This window comes from Pinus tabuliformis, chromosome 9 (assembly GCF_031772625.1).
Source record: "Pinus tabuliformis cultivar Carrire ecotype Pingquan chromosome 9, CPIR1, whole genome shotgun sequence".
NCBI lineage: Eukaryota > Viridiplantae > Streptophyta > Pinopsida > Pinales > Pinaceae > Pinus > Pinus tabuliformis.
The window spans coordinates 455,563,426-455,587,298 of NC_142307.1; positions in this window are offsets into that span (position 1 = coordinate 455,563,426).

Here is a 23,873-nt window from a genome sequence, read left to right on the forward strand (position 1 = left end):
TACTATGATGTGTTCATTGTGTTTTCCTAGTGATTCATGATGGATTATAGTAAATTCGGCCTTATGTTACTAAGGGTGAGGTGTTTTAGCCTCCGTATGACCTGGTTGGTTCTTTTTCTTTGAGTCCCACATTCATGCTTGGAATATGGGATGGGGGTGATTGGATAAAGAGAGACTTGTATTAGCTAATCTATGGTCAGGTGGAACGTGGAAGTGCCATCTCCGGTTGGTGTATTGAATTCATTAAGGAGAAATTCATTCCCTTGATTTCCATGTGCAAATGTATTTATCTATATGTAGATTTTGATGGCTGACATGTTTATGGTAATTTTGTTCCTATTATGCTACTTATATGTATATTTTCTGACAATAAAGATGTATGTATCTCAACATGTTTTAACTTGTAAATGAATGGATGCTAAGTCTATGACATAATAGATGATAGTGCAATAAATGACATGAGGGAACAATGGTTCATAGAGATTCTCACATGAGTATGACATCCCTACACTTATTTCTGTTTTTTACACCAGTAGGTTACATGTTGATGATATGTTTGACGAAATGCCTGGCATGGTGAGTAGGGGTCTGGTTATGGTATTATTCATATTATTTCTTTTGCGTCATTATTTCCATGTATTTTTAATGATTTCAAGCCATCATTCCATTCTCCGTAGTGGCCTAGGCTTTGGGCTTGAAAAAGTTGTTTAAATCCCAAGTTCGTTGGGATAGAATTGGGAATTCGGGTCTCTCATCATTGGAAAGCAAGCCTAAGAGAGCGACTTTAGGTTGCTGGTTGCTCCCTTGCCCATAGCGTGAGAGCAACTATGGCCTAAGAGATCGATAACAATAGTGGGATGCAGGGACATGTTGTCTGAGTGGCTAACTTGTCTCTTGAGGGTTTTGTTGTTGATGTTGGATGTCCATGTGTGATGTTTCTATTGATTCTGCTTCCTTAATGTCACATAGGAGGTCGAGTATAATCATAGTAGCCTCTCGTATCATGTTTACCTAGTTCGCATGGTTACTTGGGTGGATGTGGGAGGAGGGTGTTAAAATCCACCATTGGTGTCAGAGGACAACCTACCCAAGTCACTCTTTTCATACATTATTGTAGATGGGATATAGGACCTGGAAAGTGTTGATATAGGATTAGAGCAGACTACTATAGGATTAGGAAAAACCTCTACAACATAAGGCAATGTGCTACAGGATCATTTCCAGGCACTACAAGACAATTTAGTGAGTTTCAAAAGGTCTTGATTCAAAGGAAAACATCCAAAGGAAGGGTAAGTAAATATTTCTTCTCACCATATGTGAACAAGAAGCCTACAAAACTTTCATTTTCTTCCAATAGTAGACCCTACAGGAAACTTTTGATAAAAGCTTATCAATGAAAAAAATGAAATGTCAACATTTCCCTTGAATTGAGATTGATCAGAAAGGGAATTTCAATTATTTTTAGGTAAGCATGAAATTAACCTTCCTGCAAGAAATACAAGAAAAAAATTATTTTTACCTTTGGCTTAGAAACCCTCATTACACAGAAATGTCTAAAACTTGTAACAAAAACAATGAATTTCCTTCGCAACATTGGAAAATTGTATTGAAGACTATCACGGTGGATTTAATTGTAGAGATACCAAATTGAAGAGGAAGAAGGATAGTAAGAATCTAATCAAGAAGTACAAGAATATGGAGAAGAGAGAGATTAGCCAAAAGCAAAAGTTAAGGAGGAAGAAGGAGAACGAGAGGCATAAACTATGCTAAAATCCAAAATAACAGTGCCTAAGAAAGACCTAATCAAGTTTTTTGTGACACAAATAGGGTAATGGAGAACTCCAAATACCATTGGCAAATCATCTACACCACAAAATAGAAGAAGAAGGGAGCAGAAGGAAATTAGGCATTCACCAAAAAACTAGGTAACCCTAATCACATAAATCATACCGCATTAATGAAAATATGCTTTCCAAGGGGTCAATGATATCTTCCGACTTATTTCCAAGGACTAAAAGATGTTGTAACAATTTAAGATGTAAATTATAAGCATGAGGAAAATTTTGGTCAGACTTTGATGGATTGTGCAAGGTGCTACAAGATGCTACATGTTTGCTACAAGATTCTATGTATTGCTATAGGATTGTGTTTGACAACACCTTGAGGTTTTCATAGGTGTCCAAATGGTCGAAAGAGGTATCAGGACATTTTGATATGATGTGGAAGACATTTCCAAGCCTACAACTCTTTAGGAGCCTATATCAAACAAGGATAAAAAAATAGACTAATAATCTCTAGAAAATATGTGATTTTTCTGTGCATGGAGATTTTAGAAGAATGAGTGAAAATAGAATGAGGATGTCAAGGGAGAAGGTGTGAATGCAATGGAGATGATGCCACTTTTCATTACAATCCAACAGAGTTCACCTGCAAAGAGATAAATTATGTTTTTGTGCTTTTAAAGGTTGCTAAACAAATTAGTAATTTGCAAAAAACCACAAGCATGAATAAGGTTTAGGTTACTAAGTTGCTCAGAGGATGAGCAACAATTTTAGTAGGTAGGTTATGACCGGGCTCAAAATTTTATAAATTACGCCCCATATGACCATCCTTTAGCACATTTAACCTCTCTCTTTGCATTTGATAACATATTTTTGAGCTATAATGTGTTTAGTATGAAGCTTTAAAGATAATTTCATATTATGTGCTTAATATTATTTATTTTTGTACAATGTTGAGAGATTATTAAGTAAATTCTGAATGAGAATTGTTAGAGGATTGTTTCTTGCCACAAGGTGTCACAAGATGGACCAATAAATAATAAAATATTATAAAATCATTGACATATTTCAGAGCTCTAGTGATTGAGAAATTATAACAATGTACTCCCTATCACTTTATAAAGACTCTTACTATTGGGAACCAAATCAACATTTTGAGGGGTTTTAGAGGGGAAATATGTCTCCTTTCAATGATGATTATTATCCATCAATTTGTATAAGTACAAATTCAAATTTTCTTATAGGAGCATGTTTTTCTTAGTCTTCTTGTGAATAAAACTTGTTATTTACCAACTCTACTTTCATTTCTTGTGTGGATGTGTTTGGATTGATTCAAATAATAAAGATTGGTGTCATTTCCAGCTTCTAAGGCTTATATTCCTTCATAGAAATCTAGGTATCCTTGGCATTCTCCATCCTAGGAGACTTAGATCCCTGATGTACAATTGCTTTATCTTCTTTGAATGTTTTGTTCATTCACATTTCCTATTCCTGCACTTAATGCTCATGTTTCATTTGATGTATGTTAGATTGATTAAATAATTGAAATAAGTGGGTTGAGAATTCATTTATACATCTACAATTATGATTATTCCTTAAAACAAATTTGTAAATTCATATTCATAGTCATCATCGAGCTACCTGGATTGGTTTACTAATTCACAATCCTAAAATTTCTGGAAGTACTTTGTAGCAAAATAGTAGGAATTTTTGGATAAATTTTAACATGTGTTAATGAGATCATTTGGAGTCTACTAGAATTTTATTGAAGCTTGAAAACATATAACTTAATAAAAAAATTTACCCCACACCATTTTTTACTTGATTAGCCTAGCCATTTGAGTACTTACATTAGTTTACTAGTTCATTGCTTTGAAATTTCTGGTTTTTAGTAGTAATTTCCTATTGTGTTTTAGCATGTGTGAACAAGGTATTTTGAGTTGATTCCAATTGGATTGAGTCCTAATAAAATTATTTTTAATAAAAAAGTTAACCCATATCATTGTCACTTGATCTAGTTAGGCATTTGGTAGGTTAACTTGCTCAATGATTCTAAAATTTCTAGTTTTTAAAGTAATAACTTTTTGCTCATTTTAAGTACATGTTAAGAAGGGTATTTTTGAGTGATTCTATTTTTATTGGAGTCCTAGGAAATCCTACTTAATATTTTTTTTACCACATTTCATTTTCACTTGATGTCTTTGGGCATTAGGAAAGTCAACTCTAGAAACAACATTCCTATAGCAATCTTGTAGCAACAATTTGTTTTCGAGATCTTCCTTATGCAAAATTCACTACAAATTCATGGCAAAAGTAGATTTATATCATGTGAGTGCTCAAAAACAAACTTGTTTAAGTTGAGGCTCTTTTAGTTTATCATTTGTCTCTTACATTTTTTACTTCTTGAATGGTGATTTCACTAATTAGACTACATTTCCTTTCCGCAATTTACTTTAAGCAAAGTGTGATTTCCTTCATGCAAGAGTAATCAAGACTTTCATTTCCTCCAAAATAGAATAGATTTCCTTAGTTTTCATTGTGCTTTAATTTCTTTTCAAATAGAATATATTTTCTTTCTGTCATTCAATTATCAATAAAAGTAGAATATATTTTCTTATTGTTATTTAGCTTTTACAACTTAGGATTGGTGGCTAACCTATATATTTTATTATTTGACGTCATTTCATTTTCTTGTTTCACTTTCATCAAATGGAGTCATAATAAGAAGAGGAAGGTGTATGTTTCATATATGCTGTAAACCCCTCTATAGTTTGTATGAACCCTCGGTTGATAATTTAAATTGATAGCCTTTGGAGTTGCAACATCTGTATTTCAATATTGGGGATCATCATTCACATTTCAAATATTCACACAAATTCAATCATTCATATGGCTATTAAAAAACTTCCTCCAAGAAATAAGTGAAGGGATTCCACCTCCCTTCACAACATGAACCAATTCTCTTTTAGTTCCACTGAGCTCCAGAATTACTGTTAGGAAAAATGTGCATAAATTCTTGTAAAAATTTCCTCATGAAGCCTTATTAGTATCGTGCTAATTCTGTGGGTTCAAAACTAGTATTTCTTTCCCATTGGTTTTCTTTTCAAAGAAACTATCTTTATCTCATACATTTCTTTCTTCTTCTTTTTACAAGTTCCACTTTATGACATTTTTATCTAGTTAATGGTTTGTCTGTGCAAAATACCCTTCTTATTTTTTTAATAATATCAAAAATGAATATTTTCTTTTTTTTGTCCTTGCTCACTTCTGGGCATAACTAATTTCCAATATTTTTCCTGACAGTTAAGAGTCAAGATCACATACCATCCTTTAACATATTTTTAAGAGGGTTAGCATGACAAAAATATTTTTTATTTTTTTTATTTTTTAAAAATAAATATTTACGCTAGTAATCTTATTCATTTATCCCTCTTACTTTTTCAACCATAACTTTAATGTAATAGAGTCATAAATAAATTTCCCATCACAAAGTAAATTTCCAAAAATATTAAATTTTAAATAATAAACTAAATTTTAAATTTTATTAAATTTTTTTAATGTCAAAGTACCAAAACCTTAGTCAAGGTTGGAAATTCTAATTACTCTAGCATGCCAAACCTGGTTAAATTTGGAGATTCAGTTATCTAATTCAAGTCGAGTTAGTTTGGGTTAATCAATATTTTGGAAAAATTCAAATCTAGAGTGTGTGTGCATGTCACTAATGAAAAATTTTAAATACCCTTGACTGGGTTCATTGCAATCATCAAGTTTGGTTGACCAATTTGTGTGAAAAATTGTGTTTCTCCCTCTTTATCTTTCCAAAAAATTAGTATTAGAGCTGAGAACGAGTTGCTTCCTATGTGATTTGACATTCGTCTATAGAGCCACTCACCATATTCAGGAGGTGTCATGGATTAAGCCAAGAAGAGAACTCATTGAGCTTTATAAGTCATTCATGACCTGTTTTGCTAATTTAAATGTGTTACACATCAATTTTGGAGAATCATAAGTCGTTGCAGCAAAGCCATCCAAAGTAGTTAATGTGTGCGGGACCACTCAACACAAGTCGAAAAATTAATTTGGAGAAAATATTGGAGACACGTTTTGGGACAATATTTGAGCCAATTTTTGGGTAAATAAAAAAAAACTTGTGTACTGTCTTAAATATTGTCTTTAAGTGGGTGTCTCAAAAGTTATTGTCTTAAAGATTATTGTCTAAAAAATATCGTCTTAAGATTATTGTCTTAAAAGATATTGTCTCTATAAAGACGATATATAACACAAGCATTATTGTCTCTTAGGAGACAATTTCATTCTTGTCTCTCTAGAGAGAATTTCATTCTTGTCTCTCTAGACATGATAAATTTTTTATTTAAAGATCACTTTTGTCTCTTTAGAGACAATATAAAACAATGAATCCAGAAATATCTAACCATTGAACTAAATCGATATAAAAAATGTTTATTTAAAAATAAACTACAAAATCGTTGATTAATTCATGTTATTGCACAATGGAATCGAACCACCAACCTCTTTCTTGTAAGGTAGATGCTCTTCCATTGAGCTAGCACACTTTAAAGAATTATGTGAAGAGTTATGGAAATCCTTAAAATTAGATTTATAGCCATTGATTTAAAAAAAAAAATTGCATCCACATGATGAATTTCAAACAAAAGTGAAATTTCATATTTCAATCGAGTTGATGTTGTAACACCCGTCCTTATCAAATTTGATAAGTAGAAGTAGTTATTGAAAAGAGTCAATTCCGAATGCAACTTTTTGGGAGTGGGATCTAAAGGTCTCTTTTTTTTACTTGCCAAAATTTCACACCCTCAGATTACTTACTAGCAACATAAAGCTCAACTGATGCACCATTTGGTAAAGACTTCCTTTTGGTATCTGCTAGACTATTCTATTTCCTATAAGGAAATTTGACTCTGTTGTTTTAGTTCTCATTTCATTAGAGTACTTTATGCCATGTAGTTATTTCCCTAAGAGTGGAAAATAACGATACATGCATTATGATTTAAGGAGGTACCTTTGGCCTGTAGGTTAATAACACTTTTTAAGGTATTGGGCCCCTCCTACTATAATTCATAGCCTTGATATATGGACTGCTCAGAAAATTCAATAAGATTCTGATATATGGATGGTTCTGATTCAAGGTCTTGCATAAAAAAATTCATTGGCAAACTTATATTATGCTCACTCTAAAAAATACTCCATGAACAAAAGCTAAATCCTCAAAATTAGAAGAAGTGGTACTTTTATACAAAATATTGAAAATCATAGAATTGTATTACTTCACGTGACTACCAAAACTGTACAATTCCTTCTAAATGGTTAATCTTCAACCATACAAAATTGTAATTTATATCATCCACATTAAGCCTCTTTATAACAAAGAAATCATAAAATGGTGTCATCCTTGACACGACTTTGATTTTCATTGTTTGATAGACTTCTGATACATGCAAACATGCAAGGGTTAGCTATAGAAAACCTCAAGAATTCTAGTTTTAGAATTCATAAGAGAATGTGTACACCTTAACACCAAAGTGTAAGAAATATAACAAATCCAAGAATACCACACCATATGTCATAAAAAAGTAGAGACAAATGAACTGAAGAAAGTAATAATTAAATTTCCCATCATATTTTGTAAGTTTTGTAACTCTAAAAGTGGGTCACAATTACAAATTATGAGTAGTCACACCACAGAATAATAGAAAGCATGAAACGAAAGTAGGAATTCAATCCCATCACTCGCTATAACATTCTCAAAGTAGTTAGCCTTTCTAAAGAAGGAATGTGCTTCTCCAATTACACTTTGTCACTAAGCTTAGAGAGCTTGCCTGGCAGTGATTGAACTCTATCAGCAATACCTAAAGGGTGGAAATCATTTTCTAGTAGATGATTCAAATTTTTCACTTGTTGTAGAATACATGTCATGACACCTTTGGGAAACTAAAGCATAATAAAGACACAAGTTACCCACATAAGTAGATGTTGCAACCTTCTTTTCATGAACCCAAAGAGCATTTAAGGTCGATATCCTCAAATGTTAACTTATATTCACATATCCTCAAATGTTAACTTATATTCACATATCCTCAAATGTTAACTTATATTTGAACGTAAGAGTTAACATAAACCATCTTTTTTTAAATAATAATGGAGATACATAGAACCAAATAGTTTGAAGTGAAGACACTTTTAAATTATTAAAAAATGAAGCGCATTATGATTATATGCTATTGAACTTTAGTATAAGCTATAAATATAAGTAGATATAGTAAATTTTGTCGAATATTGTGCCACATTCTATCGAGTTATAATTGAAAGCATGTAGCTTGATAAAACAAAAACTTGTACAGGAATAAAAAGTTCTTAGGAGAATATATGTGTGCTCTCACTTGTCAACAACATCAAGGAAAGACTTAATTCCAAAAATAAATGCTTTAATGAGCTCCATAACTATTACTTACCACTTCAGATAGAAGTATTGAGCATGGAAACTACCAAAATAACATATTGTTATTAGACATATTGGAAGAAAACTCCTTGAACTAAGCATAAAATATAATACTTATACTAGGAAAACCTATACAAAAGGAAACATATCAAATAGTGACACATGAACTTAAGACTTTTCATTGAAATAACTTACCACTTCTCTGGTATGCATTTTAGAATCCAAACTAAATCCAAAAAGTTAAAATATTCACCATTCTTGAACTACTCTCCTTCTCATTCTCCACCTCAAAACGGTGAGCCCCATGCTTGTGATCACAGGGCATAATAGAAATAGCTACGAACAATATAGATGATGCATGAGTTGCAAATCCTTCTATTCTAACTATTTATTGTATCTTTTCTAGAGGATATAGAGCTTGTACCATGCATAAGCATGATACAAATGACTTTCTATTATCCAAAATATCTCTGTTAACTTTGAATAATAGATTTTCATCATTTGAGGTTTAGGAACCATATTGCCCATACACAAGGCCATGAATATATTCTATATAGTGAAAAGATTCCTACATATCTATTCCATTTGTCATAAGGAATAGTATAAGGAAAAAATATATTAAAAACAAAAATTTAGCTCACAGATTCTATAGTAGGTTCATGAAATTTCTTTCAACACAAAGCTTCCTCTGCAATAGGGTATTCTCCAATAATTAATTCCTACAAGCTCAAACTATATCAACCTTCCCATCTAGACAAATATAATCATATATCTAATTCAGTGGATAACATTTTAGATTTCTAGCTCCCATTTGATAATGATACCTTCTTAAAGGTGTGCCGAAAATCTACTCAACCTAACATTATAACAATTTATATCATGGGAAATATGGGAAAACTCCCAACCAAAGATAAATGGTTTCTAGAATATGATTTTGCTACACATTTCCCTCATCCCATTTCAAAAGGACACTATCATCTTCAAATAAGGAGGAAATAACACGGATTTAAATAGAGGAAGAAATTGGAGGATATAATAGTATTTATATGGTACTAGCATCGATTCACGTTAACTTTCAATATATAGATGCCATTTGTCATCTCTATGTCTAACAAGGAAGGAATTATAGATCAATGCCTATAAGTTTCATGTTGCATTTGTGAAACATATCATCTACAATTATGCTCTTTAGTGTAACCTAACACATATCCATATGTTTTTTGATCACTATCGTAGCCCTATATCCTTATAGGTTAGTGATAAAGTATGAGTATATCGTTAGAAACAACACTTTCAATGCGTTAAACATCATAAGATTCATCCACTCCCATGGGGCATTCACCTAATGAGTTATGACATAGCACCTGGATTATGGAATATTAAAGAATACCTTTAATTTCATTACGTATTGAAAAATACCTCCAAAAATCCCTTTTTCAAGCCCCCCTCCCAATACATATTTCGAATAAAGCAAGACTTTATTTTTACTAGATATCCTTTAAATTCCACTCAATACCTATAAACCAATTGGTACCCTACAACTTCCCATGGTACTTATAATGCATTGAATTTATTATTCACAATTTCAAAAGTCCCTTTATGAATGAACATGGTAAGATATTGGTCAACGAGGTGAAGGCCCTCTATCCACTCCTTTATTGCAAATATTAGATTCTACAGTAGATTGGTGAGAATTCCTTCAAATTAGAGCTTCCTCTATAATAGGGTACTCTCCAATAATTAATTCCTACACGCCCAAGTTATATCTAGCCAAAACATACAAACCCACTTTTTATCCCAAGATTAAGAGAAATATCTTTCAAAAGTAAACTTATCGAGGAGAGAATAGATATTGCATACCTTTGATGAAGGCTGAAATCTACGATTAGATCTGCTTGGTTTTATGTTGTTTGGAGCTATCTTCAGGGGACCTCTCTCTTTAGATGTCTTCTCGTGTAGAAAAATGTTGTTTTTTGAATTTTGACTTGAGCTCCTTAATCTGGATGATTTTTGTTTTGATCCCTGGTCCACATTTACTGCAGGAAAAGGTTTCCCTTGGGTGAAAGGTGAGGCCTTATGAGACACCTCTACAAAATCAAATAAATATGAAGCATCACTTCCTCCAACTTTTCTAGCTTCCCTTCTGCCATCAATGTTGATGGCAGGGTTGTGACCCATGACAAATTCATGATTGGAGGTAGTATTTCTTATGTTTGTGTTGTTGAAAACATAAGAGGTATCCTTTTAAGGTTGTGCCTTACTTTGATCTTCGTTTCCATATCTAAGATATCTAGGCTTTGGGAGTGGATTTTTTTTCCTTCATACATTTAAATTTTTTGGTCTCCAATCTACTCTGACTATGAGCTAGCATTGTCTTGTATTTAGCCATCTTATTTGTAGGCCTACCTTTAGGAGAGTTCTTTACCATCTTATCTACAAAATAATGCGTACTTACATCCATCAATTTCTTCTTCTCTGCTGCCTTAGGAATCCAATGAAACCTAGAGGCTTCAATCTTTTGTGCATGGTGTGATTTGCTATTCATTGCACTTCTACCTTCTCTGAAGATCTTAACTATCGAATATTTTAGGCCATTTGTAGAGGATATCACTACACTCAGCTCTTGATATCTATTACCTTCCTCTACATTTGTAACTTTGTGCAAATTGTCGTTGCTTTTCTCCATCCTGAATGTGTCTCCTTTGTCAACCTTTTATCGCTTCACGAAAGGGACATCATCCTAGATAAATGAAACCAAATAAAGTTAGCTTTTATCCAAAATAGAAAATGAACAGTCAATTACTACAGGACAAAAAGAAGAAAAAACAGGAAAAGGTAGCTAACTGGCAACCTCTACCTCATGTGCTACCTTTTCTATGTTTGAATTTCTCCATTTAACCCATTGGCCATCTTTCCAAACCAAATATGGTTTGAGGTTCCATACTTTGATTAGTAGTGTATCTACTTTTTCTATAGAAGAAAACAACAGAATAACGCTATGGTCAAACAACAAGGTTCTGACTGAAAAGAAGCACTAGCATCACTCTACTAGTTTACTGTAGTTCACAAATCTTCCTTGCATAAACTCATGAGTCAATCAACCTTTAATCTTTTTTTTCTTTGCCATGTGTTCAGTCTATTTTTTTATATTGGCTATCTACTTAACCATAGTGTCTTTATTTGCACAATGTTTTCTACACCAAACTTTATTTTATGATTTTACACCATTGGAATCTTCTTATAGAGGGCCATGTTGTGATCTGTATTTGATCAATATATTATTTCTCATGCATCTCGATTATTCTAGAGTGAAAAAATTAGAGGAATCAGCTTACTAATTTTTACCAGTGGTCCCATTCACTAATAGTAGTGCCACATCACTTTGCAGCAAACACAGGATTATTGGTGGTCTAGGTGCAGGTGATATAGACAATCCTGCAAATCCTAAAAGAATTTCTTCTAATTCTGATCGAATTCCTTCTTCTTGCTGCACTGGAGTATTAGTCATCCATTTTGAGGCCAATTATTATAAAAATGCCCCTTTCTAGCCAAAATCACCACTCTTTTCACCTTAATCATCCCAACCCTAGTTGTCAGGCACAATTTATATTATAGAGCCATTTTTCCTTTATCAGGACTGTAATTCCATGGAAATTACACAATACACTATCGACAGGGCTTTTGGGTGGAATTAGCACAATTGTGCATAAAATACACTATCGGCGGTCTCACACAACCATAATGTGATTATACATGGAAATGCACTATCGACGGAGTTTCACTACCGTAATGCTATTTCACATGAAATACACTATCGGCGGGCTTTTACAAAGGAAAGCATTAATACACAGAGATACACTATCGATGCAATTTTTTTCAAATAGATGCCCTATATGCAATTACACTATCTGCTCTTTAAACATTGGCCCTTCCAATTCTCCTACCCTGATGCTATAACACGTAGTGTTATCAGAAATTGCTATCAGTGATTCTAATGCCCTTTTGCCAAACTCTTCCTGTTTGGGTCTTACGATCCGATTAAACCACAAACCCGATATGTTATAAAACCACCCTTATAAGGTTTCAGGTTTGAAGTCGCACTTCAGACTTCGGCACCTCAAAGGGTTAGTTCCTCCCCACTCCAACTCAACAATGTGATAATGTTTGTGGACCCGATAAGGGTATCAGCCATATTTAATAGAGTTTCATGTTTGGAACTCAATTCCGGCTGAGGTTTTTCACGGTTTTCTAGTGTAAAATAGAGTTTCCACCACGGAACTCAATAATGCATGTAAGGGAAACAGGGCTAGTCAATATAAAGGAAAACCACCCCAACAACAATTCCCACTAAGGTTTTTCATGGTTTTCTAGTGTAAAATAGAGTTTCCACCATGGAACTCAACAATGCATGTAAGGGAAACACATCGAGTCAATATAAACAAAAACCACCCCAAAAAATTCAATTGAAATGTTAATTTAAAAACATAATCGAATCACTATTAATAAAACTCAAAAGAAAGGAAACAAACCCAAATATACGCATAGATACTAGTCAATAGGCAAATATCGATTCAGATGCATGGAAAAAGGTTTTGGAGGGCACCACGCCTCCAGGATCAACCAAATACATAGAGAATCCCCTCCTCTTTAGAGAAATATGCGACAAGAGTATGAGATCAAAATCACTTTACAGCAACATCAAACTTACATATATCATGGTTCATGTTAACAACCAATTCCTAAAATAAAGGCTTAATTTATTGCAACTATCAGTTCTGTGAGACATCCTCCTCGAGAATCTCCACTCTGCTTAACTAATCCTATCTGTTCAGCGAGGTATTCTCCTCAAGAACCTCCACTAGAGCTTATCTAGTTAACATTTATTACAACATGATTTAGTCCTAGATTCTATCACCATGCCAAGCTAGAAAAACATGAAAATTGATGGCTAAATGATCCCACTCCTTTGCTTGTAGACTTTTTTTATATTTGTGGAATAAATTTGAAGATTTTCCATCCAAGTCTCATGCTCATACATCAGATTTCTAGGGACAAAATTCTTCATGGGCTCCTGTCGAGGAGCTCCTCTACAAAACTGCCCATCTTTTGTAGCATTTTTTTTGCTACCCAAGTAGCTTCAACAGTTGGCTTATCCTTCCATTTTACTAAATACTAAAAGTACTCCTATCCTCAAGTCTTCTTGAGCACCTTCTTGTCCAGAATCCTTTCTGGCTATAACTCTTTTTTTGTAGGTAACTATTTTACCCAGTCAATCTCTTGTGTCTCTTGATCTTGCACTGTATCATCTACAGTTCCACCTTCATACTTGTACAGGTCTACAACATTGAAAGCTGGAGATATTCCAACATCAAGCGGTAATTGAATATCATATGCATTTGCAGAAAACTTCCTTAATACTTTGCATGGTCTAATTTTCTTGAACTTTAATTTATTATACCCCCTTTTCGGAAATCTTTCCTTTCTGAGCTGTGCTAAAACCAGATCTCCAACTTCAAAGTTCACCTCTCTTCTTCTCATGTCTGCTCTAGTTTTATACTTGATGTTTCTATCCTGCAGCTATTGTTTCACTTGTTCATGCATTGCATGCATTTTTGAAGAAAAATATTCTCCTTATGCACTTCTCATCTCATCTCTTTCCAAGTTTCTTAACTCAAATACTCCTCTTGGATGCATTCCATAGACTATATGCAATGGAATTTGTCCTGTAATCCTATTAGGTGAGTCTGTATGCCTATTCAACTTGTGCCAAGACTTTATCCCACTGTTTTGGATGTTCTACAGTAAGACTTCTTAAGAGATTGCCCAAACTCATGTTCACAACTTTAGTCTATCCATTAGTTTCTGGATGATAGGCAGAACTGAAACTTAGTTTAGTTCCAAAATTCATCCATAATGTCCTCTAGAAATGTCCAACAAATTTGGAATCTCTGTCTGAGACAATACTCTTTGGATACCCATGCAATATTACTATCTCCTTGAAAAACAAATTAGCAATGTGAGTAGCATCACTAGTTTTCTAACATGGAATAAAATGTGCCATTTTTTAAAATCTATCCACTACAAAGAAAATTGAATCATTACCCCTTTGAGTCTTTGGTAAGCCCAAAATAGAATCCATATTTACCATATCCCAAGGCCTATCTGGAATTGGTAATGGAACATACAAACCCATTTTTTGGCATCTTCCCTTTGCATATTGATATATTTCACAAGTTCTCACATACTTTTCCACATCAGATCTCACTTTTGCCAGAAACAAAATATGTTCAATTGTTCATAAGTCTTCTCTATACCAAAATGTCCTGCCAGTCCTCCACTATGTTTCTCTTTGATTAAATTCTCTCTCATAGAACAATTTGGTATGCACATCTCATTTCTCTTAAACAACACTCCATGTTGTAAAAAATAATCCAACCATTTACTCCTATCCATCAAAACAGGATTTTTACAAGTTTCAAATGCCTCTTTAAAATCTGAATCTGTCTCATATAAATCTTTAAGAAAATCAAAACCTAACACTTGAATTTGACTTTCTTCTAGTAATACATTTCTCCTACTTAAGGCATCTGCAACTTTATTTGGTTGGCCATTTATATGTTTCAAGACAAAATGGAAACCCTGAAGATAATCTACCTATTTAGCATGTTTCTGGCTAAGCTTTGGCTATTGCATAATATACTGTAGTGCATGGTTATCTGAATAATGTAGAATTCCTTTGAAATTAGATAATGTCTACACTTCTTCCATGGTTGCACAACTACATAGAACTCTTTATCATAAGAAGAATACTTCTTTTTTGAATCATTCAACTTTTCACTAAAATAAGTTATAGGTATCTCTTCCTAACTTAAAACACCTCCAATTGCTTCTCTGCTGGCATCACGCTTCACTTGAAAAAGATTACTAAAATCCAAAATAGGCTTTTCAGTGATTTTCTTCTTCAACAGCTGAAAATTATTTTCTACTTCAACGGTCCATCTAAATGATTGTTTATCCTTCTTGATGGTGTCAATAATAGGTGCATTGATCTTACTAAAATTCTTTATGAATTTTCTATAAAAACTTGCAAGACCATGAAAACTTCTTACCTCAAAAACACTTTTATATGAAGGTCACTCCATGATTTCCTTGATCTTCTATGGATCCATCTTCAGCCCTTCAATGGAAATAATAAAACCCAAGTACACTAGCTCTTCTTTCATGAATGAACGCTTCTTCAAATTCAGCAATAATTTCTCTTGTTGTAGCCTCTGTAAGACATAACTCAGATCTCTCATGTGCTCCTCCTTAGACCTGCTGTAAACTAATATATCGTCTAGATATACTATTATAGATTTATCAATAAACTCTTTTAGAACTTCATTCATGAGTCTCATAAATGTACTTGGTTCATTTGACAACCCACAGGGCATTACTCTCCACTCATATAATCCCTCATTTGTATTAAAGGGAGTTTTCCACTCATCTCCTTCTCTTATCCTTATCTGATGATACCCACTTTTAAGATCTAGTTTTGAAAAATACTTTGCCCCACTCAAGCAATCCATTAAATATTCAATTCTAGGTAAAGGAAATCTGTACATGATTATGATTTTATTGATGACTCTTGAATCTATACACATTCTCCAGCCTCCACCTTTCTTTGGAATAAACACTGTTGGTACTACACAAGGACTCAAGCTTTCTTTGATCAGCCCTTTTTCAAGCATTTCCTGAACCTTCTTCCTAACCTCTTCATTTTATGTAGGAGTCATTCTGTAAGCTTCTTTGTTAGGTAGACTTGCTCCAGGAATCAAATCTATGTGATGGCTGATTCTTCTAATGGGTGGCAACTCATTAGGTAAATCATCAACAATGATATCACAATAGTTGTCCAACATTTCTTAAATTTCAATGGGTAAATCAGAAACTTTAGTGGAAGCCATTATTACCTTGGGCTTGCAAATTACAACAAAATTTACCTCATTCTCTTCAATTTGTTGCAAGTATTCCTTTCCTCCGAGTCGTAGAGTTTTTGGATCAGTCTTCTTTCCTTATGCATCTTATTCTTTCATAGGCAACAACGTATGATTGATACCCTCTTTACCAAACTTGTAGGTGTTTCATTCTTCATCATGCCTAGCTCCTTTGTCATATTGCCAAGGCCTTCCAAGCAATATGTGACACAGATCCATTGCAATCACATCACATGTAATTTTGTCCTTGTATTTTCTCGACTATAACTCCACTTCACATTGTTCATTCACTAACAGTTGATGTCGCTTTTGCAACCACGACACCTTGTAAGGTGTTTGATGTCTCATTGTTTTCAGCTTCAATTTCTCCACCACTTCTGTAGAGACCAAATTATCAGTGCTACCACTATCAATGATCGTCTAACAACATTTCCCTTCATCCTTACACATTGTTTTGAACAAGGTCTTTCTTTGTGATGGTTCAACTATCTCCTTTGCTGGCTTGAGCAAGACTTTATTGATTACCAATGATTCTCCTCTCTTTGGTATATTTTCTTCTTCTGCCACTGTTGTTGTTGTTGTTTCTCCATCAACTTGAGCAAGAATTGCATTCCTCTGGCTTGTTCTTGCATTCTTTGGGCATTAAAAAGCTCTATGTCCCAATTTGTTACATCTGTAACATCTTACCTCTTTTCCTCTTCCTCTACCTCCTCTTCCTCTAGAAAAACTCCCTCTACCATTTGCATCAACATGTTGGGTTGAGCTGCTGCTAGCTCCATCTTTAGGTGTTGTAGATCTTCCTCTACAACCTTGACTTCCCCTTCCTTGAAAAGTACCTCCCCCTCTATCACACTGCTTCCTCATTAGTTTTTCTTCAGCTTTCAGTACCATTTGATAAGCTTCCTCTACTGTTTTAGGAGACATTATACTTATTTCATCTTGAATGTCCATCCTAAGGCCATTCACATATCTAGCCACCTTCTCATCTGTATCCTGAGTTTGTCTAGCTCTTATGCTTACCTTATAGAATTCCCCTTTGTATTCTTTCACTGTCATAGACCTATATCTAAGATTCTACATCTCTCTGAACAAGGTTTGCTGGTAATTACTTGGTAGGAAATTTCCTCTTAGCTTTGCTACCATCTTGCCCCATGTTTTGATAGGTTGCTTGCCAAGGCTCTTTCTTTTTGCCTGCACACCATCCCACCAAAGTGTTGCAAGGAATTTTAGCTTGGTGACAACAAAATTTACTTTCTTCTCATCTTCTATTTCTTCATAGTCAAAAAAATTCTCGATGTCATTAATCTAGTCAATCAATACTTCTGGATTCAATCCTCCTTCATATATTGAAACCTCAGTCTTTGGCCTAGTTGTCGATCTCAACACTCACTCTAAGAATCTCATCTTAGGAGTAACTACTATAGCTTTCTCCTCTCCTTTAGCTTCAACCTCAGTCTCACTAGCATCCCCATCATCTATATTTCTTCCTACTATTAATACCTCCAACCTTGTGTACATCTGTTGCACAGCTTCCATTACTACAACATTTGCAACTCACTGTCCTGTTCTACCACATCCTTGTCCTATTCCAACTCTGAAAGCCATATTAACTTTCCTTCTTCCGCTTCTTAGATTCAATTCAATGTCAAAACCTGGCTTTGATACCACTAATTGTGGCATGGGTTTACGTGATATATATAATTTAGCAAATCCTGAAACAATTTCTTCTAATTCTGATGGAATTCCTTCTTCTTCCTGCACTGGAGTATCAGTCATCTATTTTTAGGCTGACTATTATAAAATTGCCCCTTTCTAGACAAAATCAATACTCTTTTCCCCTTAATCACCACAACCTTGGTTATCGGGCATAATTTATATTATAGAGTCACTTTTCCTCTATCGGGACTGTAATTCCATGGAAATTACACAATACACTGTCGGTAGGACTTTTGGGTGGAATTAGCACAATTGTGCATAAAATACACTATCGGCGGTCTCACACCATCATAATGTGATTATACACGGAAATGCACCATCGGTGGAGTTTCACTGCTGTAATGCTTTTCCACATGAAATACACTATCGGCGGGCTTTTACAAATGAAAGAATTAATACATAGAGATACACTATCGACGCAATTTTTTTCAAAGGGATGTGTTGTACGCAATTACACTATCGGCGCTTTAAACATTGGCCCTTCCGATGCTCCTACCCTGATGCGATAACACGTAGTGTTATCAGAAATCAGCAATTCCAATGCCTCTTTGCCAAACTCTTCCCATTTGGGTGTTGTGATTTGATTAAATCATGGACCCGATATGTTATAAAACTACCCTTATAAGGTTTCTGGTCCGAAGTCGCACTTTGGACTTCAAAGCTTCAAAAGGTTAGTTCCTCCCCTCTCTAACACAGCGATGCGATAATGGTTGCAGACCTGATAAGAGTATCGGCCATATTTAATAGAGTTTCAAGTCCGGAACTCAATTTCAGCTAAGCTTTTTCACGGTTTTCTAATGGAAAACAGAGCTTCTACCATGGAACACAATAATGCATGTAAGGGAAACAGGCCTAATCAGTATAAAGGAAAACCACCCCAATAGCGTAAATCAAAATTCTAATTGAAAAACAAAGTCGAGTCACTGTTAATAAAAATCAGAAGAAAGGAAACAAACCTGAATATATGCATAAATACCAGTCAATAGGAAAATATCAATTTAGATGCACAAAAAAAGGTTTCGGAGGGTACCATGCTTTTGGGATCAACCAAATACATAGAGAATCCCCTCTTCTTTTTAAAAATATGAGACAAGAGTATGCGGTCAAAATCCCTTTACAACAACATCAATATTACATATATACGGGTTCATGTTAACAACGAGTCCTTAAAGCAAAGGCCTAATTTATTGCAACTATCAGTTCTGCGAGACATCCTCCTCAAGAACCTCCACTATGCTTAACTAATCCTATCTATTCAGTGAGGTATCCTCCTTGAGAACCTCCATTACATATTATCTAGTTAACATTTATTACAACATAATTTAGTCCTATATTTTATCACTATGTTAAGCTAGAAAAATATGGAAATTGATGGCTAAAGGATCCCGCTCCTTTGCCTGTAGACTTTTTTTGTATTTTTGGAATAAATTTGAAGATCTTCCCTCCAAGTATCATGCTCCTAGATCAATTATAGGGGCACATGGTGAAACACCGAAGGCTATATGAGGGCGCAAGTGACAAGTGAGTCATACAACAAAGTGAAGGGGAGGCACAAGTTGCATGCAACAGTCATAGCGTATGAGAGCCAATAGGTTGCGTAGAATAACAATTTGTGAGATCAGTTAGTAGTAATTTTTGAAATCATTTTTTAGAGGGAGGTCGTACTAATTTGGGGTTTGGAAAAGATGAATCATTTTTCATGGGTATTGAAGGACTAAACACACAACATAATTTTTATTCTTGTGGCTAGAAGGACATAGCACATGATATATTTTTTAATCAGATCAATAGATGGTAGATTTGAGGATACATTGGATGAAGCATCTAACTTCCTGCCCTGAAATGCAAGGGCTACCTTGTTGCTAAAAGAGAATGGAGTTTAGGAGATTGTAGATTAGGAGATTCAACAACCAACTTATGAAATGCTGTTGGAATGCCATGAAAAAGGACATATGAGCTCAGGGGGTCATCATGGATGTTTCAATAATCACTTGATAACTCACTTGTTAAACAAAAAGATAGTGAGGGAGATGTTCAAAGCTCTAGTGGATTTGTTCAAGAGAGACATCATGAAAAAGAAGATGACCTTAAGAAACATTTTGAACATACAAAAGTCATAGTTAGGGTGGGATTAGAAGTTATTCTCACCATCGCAATTTAATGCCTCACAATAAATAAATTCATTATTTGCATCATCAGGACAATTAAAATTATGATCAAAGAATTCAGAGGGATTTAAGAGTCCCTATTGGCAATCTCCCAGCTTAAGTACTTTATTTCTTGAGTTTGTTATAAATTTCCAAGTGAAGCCTTTCATCAATTAGTTTACTGAAGATACTGTTGTAGGTGAATTTCTTGGGTTTTGGTTTAAAATAATATATGATGATAAGAAAATATTCCCATTAAAACACTTTAGAACAAACAAATAACTTTCATCCTTACTCAGTGCATAAAAAACTAGATAACAATCATAATGATCACTTATAAATTAATAAATTTTCTATTACATTGCAAACAGATAGATTATATGATATTTCTAACATTAACGATCTAAATATTAGCTTGAAAGAGATAAGGCATACAAGGAAATAGAACCTAATGTATATAGAAAATGGCTTTAGAGGATCATCTTGTAACCTTTTGACATTTGAGTTTTGGAGCTCTCTGATTATTTTCTCTCTCTCATACTCTTGGACACCTATAGTTTCTTGGAGCAATTTTGGCATTGGAGCAAGAAAGGCAAAGAAGGCAAGAGGAAGCAAAGATCAAGCAGGGAAAGGCAGTATCAAGCAGCTACATCAGGCTTCATTATAGATATCAACTTGAAAGTGTATTTTTCTTGCTAGATTTGGCATACAAGTCATTTCATGTGGTTCTTTTCTATCATAGCATGGGCCTTTCTAGGTGTAACACTATTTTCAGCCTAGCGTTTCCATTTTTAGACAGCCATGTTTTGATGGGGTTCTCATGTTTTTGGAGAGTTGGATTGTCGAATGGATTTGAAGCTGACTCACCATGGTAAAGCCACTCACCTGGTGACCCCTGAGCCAGAATATAGGTTGCAGTAAAGATAGGATTTTGTTGCCTTGGTGGGCCTAGGAATCCTTACTAAGGAATTGTAGGATAGACGGTAAATACAAGAGATGGTTTTCTATCCATTGGGCCTAGTAATAGAAGGTTTGGTATATCGAGTAAAACCTGAAGAGTGGGTCTCAGTTTAGGGCCTAGTGATCTGGGTTGGATTGCTGTAGAGCCTCAGAAGCTAGGAGACAAGAAAATTCCTCACAATGTAAGTAAAACGATTTGGTGGCATCCATGCTTGTTTGGCTTAGTGATTGGGTGGATGTCACAATAAAGCCTAGTATGATGTGTTCATTATGTTGGCCTAGTGATCAGGGATAGATTACGGTAAAGACTATCGTCTATTGTTGAGGGTGAGGTGGTTTAGCATCTATTTGACCTGGTTGGTTATTTTGGTTTGACTCCCACATTCATTCTTGGAATATGGAATGGGGGTGATTGGCATAAGAGAGATTTCTCTTAGCTAATTTATGGTCACGTGGAACATGGTAGTGCCATCTCTAGTTGGTATATTACATTCATTAAGGAGAAATTCATTCCCTTGTTTCCATGTGCAAATGTCTTTATGTATATTTGGATTTTGATGGCTGATATGTTTATGGTAATTTTGTTACTATTATGCTCATTATATGTATATTTTATGACAACAACTATGTATCTAGCTCAACATGTTTTTACTTGTAAATGAATGGATATTGTATGTATGGCCTAATAGATGATATTGAAATGAATGACACGAGGGAACAATGTCTCATATCGATTCTCAGATAAGTATGAGATCCCTACACTTATTTATGTTTTTTACACCTCTAGGTTACATGTTTATGATATTTTCGACGAAATGCATGACATGGCTAGTATGGGTCTGGTTATGATCTTATTCATATTTTTCCTTCTGCATCATTATTTCCATGTATTTTTAATGATTTCAAGCTATCACTCCATTTTGGGCAGTAGCCTACACTTTGGGCTTGAAAAATTGGCTTAAATCCTAGGGTCATTGGCACAAAAGTAGGAATTTTTGTCTCTGGTCACTAGCAAGCAAGCCTGTGAGAGTGACTTTATGTTATTGGTCACTCACATGCCCATAGCATGAGAGAGACTATGGCTTAAGAGATCTAGTGGGACCGAGGGACAGGCTATCTAATTGGTTAACTTGTTTCCTAAGGGTTATTTTGATAATGTTGAATGACAATGTGTGATTTTTCCTTCAATTCCACTTCCTTAAAGTCACGTAGGAGGTCGAATCTTATCATAGTAGCCTCTCATCTTTAGCCACTTCACCTAGTTACCTGAATGGATGCAGGACGGGGGTGTTAGAGAGTGGTATTAAAGCATGGTTCATCCCTCCGAGTAGATGGGTGGTGTGTGGTTGTCATGCATGGATGTCAGTTTCATGTTTGTCTCTTACACTTGCATTCCACGTTCTTGTAGCATTTTCTTACTGATTGATTATGGTTGTAGTAATGTTACCATTGAGAATTTGATATTGATTTTGTGAAACGTATTTGTCATGAGTATGTGACTGGTTAGATATGGATTATATGTTGCTTACATGTTGATTTTATGTCTCCTACTTACACCCTTTTATGTTAGGCTACATTCTTGAATATTTTGATTACATGTATCAGCCTTGTAGGTTGATCACTAGAATTGATCGTTTATGTTCAAATACACGTGTTTATATGTGTTTGTAGTTGATTAGACATGGCTTATGCATGTTGTTGGTTGCATGTTGCAATGCCTATACTAGATTAATGGTTGTTGTCATGGATGAGGTCATAACATGCATTGTTGATATGGCATTACATTGATGACTGGACCCTATATAGAATGATATTTATGCATTGATGCACTTACCTTTTATATGTATATATGCTATTATGTGTATGTTATACATGTATCATGATGATTTGGAGATCTTGTAGAGAAGGTATTCCCCCTGAGCTATACTAAGCTAAATTGATGTATTGTTATTTGCTTTATCTGACATATTATTCATTGCAATAAAGAGATGAAATGGCTAGAAATATGGTTGCCTAGAAGGACTCTCCCCATGAATCTGAAGAGCAATATGGTGTTCAAAATTCTTCGAATTTCGTAGTTACATTGAGAATCTTGAAGAAAGAGATAAGTACTCATAAGGTAGATAATGACCAAATCATACATGCACAAGAGAAACAAGCAGAGGTTAATGATGGACTTCTTTAGAGTTTGTGAGATTTGAAGTGACAAGGGTCACTTCAAATCATCCATGGACATGGGGATGGAACTAATGGGGGATATGGCAGTAGGTCCCCTAGTAGACACATGTCAAATATATATGATATAGTGAGAGATGGCAGGTTAATGGATACTTCGGATAGGAAGGTCAATGAGTATAGGTATTATTCTAGTTCTGGTTCTCATAGACATCATGATCGTCATCGTTATCATCCTTATAGGAGGAATGATAAGGGATTATTTCCTGGTGAGTTTAAGAAAGTGAAGCCGCCTACTTCTAATGGAGATATGAAAAAGTTGGAAGATGCAGAGGCTTTGATACTTGGAATGAACAAATTATTTGAGTTGCATGAGTACACAGATAACATGAAGGCCAATGTAGCTATCTTCATATTGAAAGGTAAAGCATACATTTGGTGGGAAGATGTGAAGCGGGTTAGAGACATCAGGATAGATGATTTGAGTTGGTGGGAGTTCAAGAGGCTTTTCAACAAGAAGAACATCTTATAAAGGTATTACGACAATAAGGCTAAGGAATTCTATGAGCTAAAGATGAGATCAATGACAAATGAAGATTACATATCCAAGTTTCTAGAGGTATTGAGCTATGTATCGTATAGT